General features: G+C 34.4%; 1 long non-coding RNA gene across 1 annotated transcript; it reads right to left on the minus strand.

The window, feature by feature from the left end:
• Nucleotides 1–2,457: 2,457 nt before the first annotated feature.
• Nucleotides 2,458–8,089, minus strand: LOC148294778 (uncharacterized). Its single transcript, XR_015835128.1, has 4 exons — nt 7,694–8,089; nt 7,346–7,399; nt 7,192–7,215; nt 2,458–6,635 (listed from the first exon to the last, which is right to left on the minus strand). It is a non-coding gene; the product is annotated as an uncharacterized LOC148294778 (long non-coding RNA).
• Nucleotides 8,090–8,959: the final 870 nt, after the last annotated feature.

Below are 8,959 nucleotides of genomic sequence, written 5' to 3' on the forward strand. Positions count from 1 at the left end.
ACTTAAAATGGTATTAAAAAACATTTAAAAATATTTTTAGCATGAAATAGGTATTAAAAACTTATTTAGGAACTCAAACGTTTGCATGTATAAAAAATAAAATTAAAAAAAAAAACTCCAACGTTTGCATTATTTAAGCAACAAAAGTTGAGATTTCAGTCTCTTACCTGTGGGATGGGAAGGATAAGGACAGCGCCAATTAATATACCAATAAATATACTCATAAAGCTGAGGAGAAGTATTTCAAAACAGTCGACCGCGCGCGCCCTTTTAAATATTCTAAGCACAGAATTTATAGTTTGCAGTGCGAAAGCGGCATCAGGAAGTGCTCGCAACCAAAGAGCTACAGTCTTCAACCTTTTGTCGATTCCAAGGCACTTGTTCTTCTCATCGATGACTGGAATGTAAAAGAACACAGGATCTATTGACACTGCAATACATTATATTATAAATGCATTTTTCCTCGTCAATGAAGAGAAGAAGATGCACCAAAGAATTCCCTTCTCTTTCCTTCCATCATTGACACGGTCGCCTTCATTGAAATATTTGCTGATAAGAAACGAAGTCAGAAGGGAAAAGAAAAACGAATCATATGTACGGACGACTTTTAGTCGCATCCGTATTCTGAAATTTATTATTTTTTTAATTAATTTTTTTTTTTTTTAGAATAGAGAAGATCCATTAATATTAGAGGCAATTACAAGATTACACAGGAGGAATACTGCCCCATAGGAGGGTTCTTGCAAACAAGAAAATAGAAAATATATACAATAAAATTCACAAGCAAACTCCACATGTATTTAAATCTCAACTCACACAGAGTTGAAGATGACAGGATCCAAAAAACTCAGGAACCAGTGTTGAACAGAAATCATGTTGACAACCACGTCTGAAACTTCTTTGGGATTGGAAACACCAGAGAGTGAAAGAGTATTACCACTCAAATTTCACCTTGACATTTTAGAGAAAGTCACAGTATCTCCAGCCCCCCTCATGATCCCACAACACCAAAGGATAGTAGATCCCATCAACTCCACCTCCACATAAAAGAGAACTTAGAAGAGTAAGCACCAAACCCTTAAATTTCAAAAATACAAATAATAGGAGGGCAAAGGTGGAGATCTACTAAGATCAAACCAAAATCAAGCCAAAGGGCCGAGAAGCAACCCCTAAACACCTAGGGGGAGAGAAAAGCTTGCCAAAGAGGCAAGGGAGCAAAAGCCCAGCCTAAAACTAGGGGAAAACTCTTCACAACTTGATGGGGGAAGAGAGGTCCGATTTATTAGCCAAAATGGGATGATTCCAAGGCGTTCCCCTAGAATCAAAGAAGTTATTTGCACTGGATTAGAGGGGTTCTGGTTGGAAGGAGAGGAAGGAGAGGTTTATGGAAGAAGGGGAAAAGGACTCTCGATTGTGTTTTAGCAATCAAGACTCTAAGAGCATCCACAGTGGGGGGGTGTATATAGGGGTGTATGTTAAATATACACCCCGAGTCATCGGAATGGTCTCCAATGGTGAGATGTAAATGGATGTAAATATACATCACCACCATGGGGATGTAAAATAAAATGTATATTTACATACATTTTTACATCTCTTGCAGGCGGGACCCACCCGAGAAAAGAGAAGAAAAATGAAGAAAAGTCAACATAAAAGGCTGGGACCCACGGCTACACCCCCGAATTTACACCCCCCACTGGAGCAAAAAACATATTTACACCCCCCGGAGGTGTAAAGGGGATGTAAAAGTGGCTTTACACCCCCGAATTTACACCCCCCCACTGTGGATGCTCTAACATATATATATATATATATATATATATATATAGCTTCCATTGAGGGATCCTTCAAATAAGTTTATTTGGAGGGACGCCCTTGTAGGGCCCACTCCGCATTGTATTTCACTAATTTAAACCGTCTATTTTTTAAATAATCATTCAAAGATCATCTATACAAAAAATCAGTTGAATACAATATCATTTCACCACTCAATTGAGTTATTGAAATTTTAGTATTTTCTTTGAAGCACCATGTTCATTGATTTTGTAGGACACAGTTGGATGTCGAAATGGTTTTCGATTTGTCTAATTTTTTGCAAGGATGATCTATGAATTTAGACTTAAAAAATAGATGGTTTAGATCATTGAAAAAAATTTGTAAGGGGAATGGTGTATTTGAGGGATCCCTCAATGGAAGGGGATTATATATATATATATATATATATATATATATACAGTTATTCTCTTATCCGGATGTCCGCATGTTATTATTGTGCGGATGCTATTGTAAACAGGTAGGAAAGTAGGGAGGGGTAGTACAAAATACATGGCGTTCGCACAATAATAACCTCCGGATATCCGCATAGGAGAATTTCTATATATATATATATATATATATATTATTTAAACTCAACGACAAAAAGGTTTTACATAAAATCAAAGCTTAATTGCACTAATGCTAAATCAAGGTTTTACATGTCTCAAACCCAAAACTCCTCATCTTTCCATAGGATTTTCATGGTTGTCACCTGGTTTGCTGCAATTGCTTCTCCTTTACAATCCATCATCGAATATGAGATTTTGATATGGAGGTGTGGGCTCTATAGTTTAATGGTCAATTTTGACAAATACATGGATCGTTTGAGCTTGATGCATGGTGGTGGCTAGCTCCTTCAAACCCATGCTCTCCAGATCCCTTTTGTCGATTCTCATGGACCTTCTTCTGGTGGCGGCAACTGCTTCTTATTTCTAGGGTTTGATTCCAGGAATTTTATGCTTTGGGCCTAAATTATTTGTATTTTGGATTGGGCTTTTATTTTGTTTGGTTGGGCCTTTGTTTTTATTATTCTGATTTTTGTATTTGGCTTGTATGTAACTTATGGCTTTGACCAAAAAAAAAAAATTGTACTAATGCCTTTGAAATTATGGTCTCTCTCTCATATTGTCCCCGGAACTTAAAGTGACTCAAATTTCACATTGTCCCCAACCCCATCATGTTAGATATATGCCCTAGAAGCCAATATAAAATGAATAATTCTAAGGAAATAATATATAATAATCAAAGGGGCAAGAGTGTTGCTTTAGATACATAAAGTACACAAAGTAACAAGTCCATGAATTAAGATATAAATGGAAAGTGGTCTAAAGAAGTTAGATGCACGAGACCTTTCCATACATATAAATATCGTATGCTAAAATGTTCCTGGTCATAAGATCACCAATTGGACAATAGTGACCCGCAAAGACTGGTACACATTATATCTACTCAATTGGGAGGATGACTAGTCTCAAGTCATTCATATAGAGACATTGAGACAGATGTGTAGGTGCTCTGTAGAAGATGGAGTCCACTAAACGCGATCAACTCTAGAATTCTTGTATGGAAGTCTTACTCACAAGTGTCAAACAAAGAATTCTAAGTTGTGATAATGCAAATTAATCCTTAGACCTAAGACATCACAGTTGCCTTGTGTATATCTTGTTTCTCTTTGAGAGCACTATACAGTTGTATCAAAATGATGTGACTTAAAGGTGTTCCTTAGGATTCTCAACGTGTACGCAGAGACAGGTGAATGTAAAACAAAGAATCTCTGCCCTTAGTAAGAAGAGAGAATACTCTAAAGATATGATTTCGTGAATCTTTGGGCAAAGTATTGGATGGAAATTGAAACAAGAACGTTTGCAATTTCATCAAATTGAATCATATAATCAAGAGATGTCATATTAGGGATTTTGACACAAGTTTACCATATCCCGAGAATATGACATAGAGTATTGAATTAGAGAAGGATCGAATTGCATTGTAATCACAAACTGACTAGGTTCTCTAAATGAATTCTTTTTATCTTTGGTAGCTATGACATGCTGCTAGGTGTCACTCATGGCTTGTGGAAGCCCTATAAGGACTAATTATAATTAGTCTTCGCTAATAGCAAGAATTTTATAGAGGGATACAATTCACACTTGATTCAGAGTGAATCATTCATACCCACTGCTTCTCCTTTATTGGGAAAGTATGAAGAGAATGAATGATTTTGTGACTTGGTCAAAGTCAATGTGAAAGTCAAAGGTCAAAGGTCAAATGGTTGACATGACACTTTGACTTGGTCAACTAAGGATGACCGGGACCTACACTCATTAGACAAGTGAGTGATTGAATTAGTCAAGTCACTAGAGTAATTAAATTGATTAGATTAATTTAATTATTCAATTAAAGTTATGAAACTTTAATTAAAGGTCCCATATGACTTGGAAATTCAAAAGGGATTTGACCATATGAACTTAGGCACATATGTGACACATTATATGATTAATGTGTTGGACCAAGATAGCAAAAGATGACACACAAAAGGGGGGTGTGGCTACACTAGGGCTTGGAGGCATTTTTGTAACTCTTGTGACATTTTTGATCCTATAAGTGTGTAGTTATGGAATCCTATCATCCTAGGGTTTTCAAGTTGGTGAAATTGGAAGAGAGAAAACATCGAACTCTTTCTCCCTAACCCCTTGAATCTATCACATTAAGTGAGGGTGCTAGAACCACTCTTCACTTGTTGTCTACTCATTCTCTCATCCCATTCAATCCTTGGTGAAGAGCTTTGTGGAGGTGCATATCTTTGTACCTATTTGGAGAGCTATAAGGTGGAGAATCAACATCAAAGGGAGAGCCAACAAGAAAGGGACCACTCCCTCTACTTGAACACCATTCTTGGTTTGAAGATTCGCTCCAAGGGTAAGAACATCTTATCTTTCTCTCAAATAGGATTTAGAGGGTCTTTGGTGCACACTTTCATAGACTTAAAGATTTGGACCAAATGAGATTTGCATGAATCCCTAGTTTATTTAATACTTCTGCTCTTACTTTGATTTCATATTAGATATGGCTTGCTAGGTGATTTATACTCTCAAATTTTGGTTGTAGAGTTTTCCCTTCACACCCCACACCCCCCCTGGGGCACAGACCAACTCCACCCTTCCCCAACCAACCTAAACCTCACGAGCATAAGATTCGTGGAATATCTTGTTGGAAACTCATCTCCCTTCAACTGGTGGAAGAAGGAAAATCCCAAATTGGGTTCATTTCTTATACTGTTGAGGTTGCTATCAATCGCAAGGTATCTAATTCAGAGAAGAAATAGGTTGTATTGGAGTTGTTGGAAGTTGGTATTTGTGGTGCAAACAGTAACATAATTGTCATCAGATTCATCAAAGGGTGAGGAGCTGGAGTTCCAGTGGGCAACAGCCGTTTGGGAAGATGCCTTTTGAAACCACCAACACCGTAGATAAACATCAAATAATGTATATGGAAGATTCAGACTCGTTGCAACCCTTTTAAAGCACATAAGAGAATTTGGATGAGAGAGAGAGAGAGAGAGGAGCAAGACGGGTGGTGGTGGTCGGGCTGGGTTCTATCCAAGAGGGCTTAAGTCGGAGGGGAGGATGGGGTGATGAAGTTAAGTGTTGTTAAGTGGTTTGTCACATGTCAAAAAACTAAAGGGATCCCTACATTTTTTTTATTTTAGATTGCTCCGTTATTATAAGGGTTTTTTGTAGCTAGTTTGTATTGTCCATTTGTGGCCATTGATTTTTTTGGTTAAATTATGAATGCAATCGTAGAATTTTTCAACCAAAAAAAAACTGCCAAAGGGTATATACATATACTAACCTCACGAATTCAGCCACATCTGCGACAACATTCTTAATATTCCAAAGGCTTTATTATCACAAAAGGTCCCTAAGGTTTACGAAACTATCAGATTGAATCCTTAATGTTTTTTTGTGTCACTCGTGGTCCTCAAGGTTAGTATCTATAATCACAAATGGTCCTTGCCGTTAGGTTCCGTCAAAAACTCCGTTAGTTTGCTGACGTGGCATATATACATATCACAAAACATCCCTAAGGTTTACACATCTATCACAAATGGTCCTTGCGAAATTTTTTAATTTTTTAATTTAAAATTCATAAAATTTTGGTTTTCTTTTTTATATTATTTAAAAATATATATTGTATTTTAAATACATATGACACTATATTTTTGAAGATGTGGGCTCCACATATATGCCACACCAACAAACTAATGAAGTTTTTTTAAAATAATTTAAAATTCATAAAATTTAAAAATGAAAAAATCATTTATATAAGGATTTTAACCTTAAGGACCATTTATAATCCCTAAACCCTTGGTTTTTTTCATTTTTAAATTTTATGAATTTTAAATTATTTTTTAAAAACTCCATTAGTTTGTTGATGTGGCATCTATGTGGAGCCCACATCTAAAATAATATAGTGTCATGTGTATTTAAAATACAATATATATTTTAAAATAATTTAAAATTCATAAAATTTAAAAAATAAAACCAAAATTTTATGAATTTTAAATTTAAAAAATTTAAAAAATTTGCAGGGACCATTTGTGATAGGTGTGTAAACCTCAGGGATGTTTTGTGATATATATATATGCCACATCAGCAAACTAACAGAGTTTTTGACGGAATCTAACGGCAGGGACCATTTGTGATCATACATACTAACCTTGAGGACCACTAATGACACAAAAAAACATTAAGGATGAAATCTGATAGTTTCGTAAACCTTAGGGACCTTTTGTGATAATAAGCCTATTCCAAATGATAGTCCTGAAATAATAACTGCAGGTTAGTTTGTCCCTTTGACTTCTTGTATTTACTGGCTTAATATATGGGCATAAATTAATAGGGTTTTCACAAGTAAGCTCTTAAAGCCCAAAATATAGAAAAATTCTACAATACCAAAATCTTTGGGAAAAATTAATTTCACTTTTCAAATGGACTAAATATATCACACAGCCCTTGAAAATTCTGAAATTAAAACAATACCATCAATGTTCTTTTTTCTAAAAATCATAACGCAAAGGATAATAATCGTATTTCACACATCATTCAAATTATAAATAAAAAAATATTACAGCTTACTTTTTTTTGGTTTTTTTCTTCAATTTATAGGTTTTAGGATTTATATAAAAATTCAATATAAGAAATGAGTTTTATTATAAATTTCTTTAAATTAATTAACATATATAAGAAAACAATAATGAATAATGAGAACCAATAAACCTAAATCATAAAATAAAATAAAATAAAAAAAGACTAGCAAGCTAAGTACTAGCTACACTATAAGGAAAACCCCAAAAGGTATGTATATACATATACTAACCTCACGATAATCCCAATGAGAGTCCTGAAATATAAACAACTACAGGTTAGTTTGTCCTTTTGATTTCAATATAGGCATAAATTAAGAGTTTAACATATATATAAGAAAACAATAATGAACCTTTCGACCAAAAGTTATATGCATATATACTAACCCCTCGATATCGGCCAGACGTTCGAGAACATGAATAATAATCTCAGCGATAGTCCTGAAATATAAACATTGCATTAGTAAGTGGTTTTCCTACTTTTCTTCAACGAAAGTCATCTTAAAATAAATATTTCTGATTACCCTTTTTGGTTTTCGTATAAACCAACCTGAACAATATATCTCAAAATAATAATTCTTGATGTAATTAACTAATGGTGATCTCATTCGACAGTTCAATCAAATCCCCCATATTCGTGAATAAAGCTGTAATATATATATATATATATATATATATATATATATATATATATATATATATATGTATGCATTAGAAAAACAAATGACGACTTACCTGGGAGGATGGGTTAACTCTCCCTCTTCCATCTCCCCCAAGTTATTGTAACGTAACCTTTCCATGGAAACAGAGGATGTGTGTGAATCGAAGAAGACCAAACGAAAAAAAGCTGGAGAGAACTGATTTCTATTTGTCTGTATATGCATTGAATGAAAGCACAATTGCCTTTTATACAGGACAATAACAAAACTTGATGAGCTGGACAGTTGACTCTAGTCAGCTAATACCTATCTACAGAGAACAGGTCGGTGATGTTAAAGATAAAAAGTAAATGAAGCAACTATTCTAATTGATGCTGTTAATTCCTTTGGGATATTGTAAGCAAGGTGTTAAACTTCGATCACTTCTGAAATATCGGGTCTCAAAATACATAAATTTTTATGGAAATATCGATATCGGTCAAGATTGAACAAAAATTATGAAAATTGTTATACAAATATGTAAATTTTTAACGAAACTTTGAGACATGCTTATTTAACCAGAAGAAAAGAACAAACACCCCGAAAATTGAAAAGTTATTGTAATATACCCCGAAAATTGAATAAACAATTCCCCAAACCAGAAGAAAAGAACAAACGTACTTTTAGTTTGATTAACAGTTAATTAAAAAACAACGAAATTGTAAAGTTATGGAGAGAGCATAATAATACTGTGGCTAAAAGAAGGGAGTACATCTGTAACCATAAGATCAAAAGAAAAAGAACAAAAGATGAAAGAATAAAGCTTGAGCCTTGAGGTTGCAAGAATTGCCCCGTATAAGGCTTTTAATTTTTTTTTGGACAAGACTTACTTTGGACTACTCATGGTGAACCTTGAGGAAAGAGTGCAAGAGAATCCTAAAGGGGTATGAATGAAACATGTTACACAAGCTCTAGTCTAAACCTACCGATTACGTTAAAATCAAGAGTAGCATATCATAGGGTACCTTTGCACTTCTTCAATCATTCCATACCATCAGCCAAAGCAAAAGAGGTTTAAAATTCTAGCCCCACTTTGAAGACTGTACACATCAGCTTTAGTTTCTTAAATCAAAAGGAGTTTTGTGAAACCAAAATGAAACCTTCGGTGGGTGTTCGTGTAATTTTTGAGACACCAAAACCTCTAGGGGTGTTAATGTAACTATATATTCAATCCTAATTCTTGTATAAGTTTCAATTTTGATTAATACATTTCAAAAGATTAAGCATTGATATTAATCCTTCGATATATATCCATGATCCATCTCAGTATGTTCCACCTAGAGTGTTTTTAATGATTTTTTTT

This window comes from Prunus avium, chromosome 4 (assembly GCF_965620075.1).
Source record: "Prunus avium chromosome 4, drPruAviu1.hap1.1, whole genome shotgun sequence".
NCBI lineage: Eukaryota > Viridiplantae > Streptophyta > Magnoliopsida > Rosales > Rosaceae > Prunus > Prunus avium.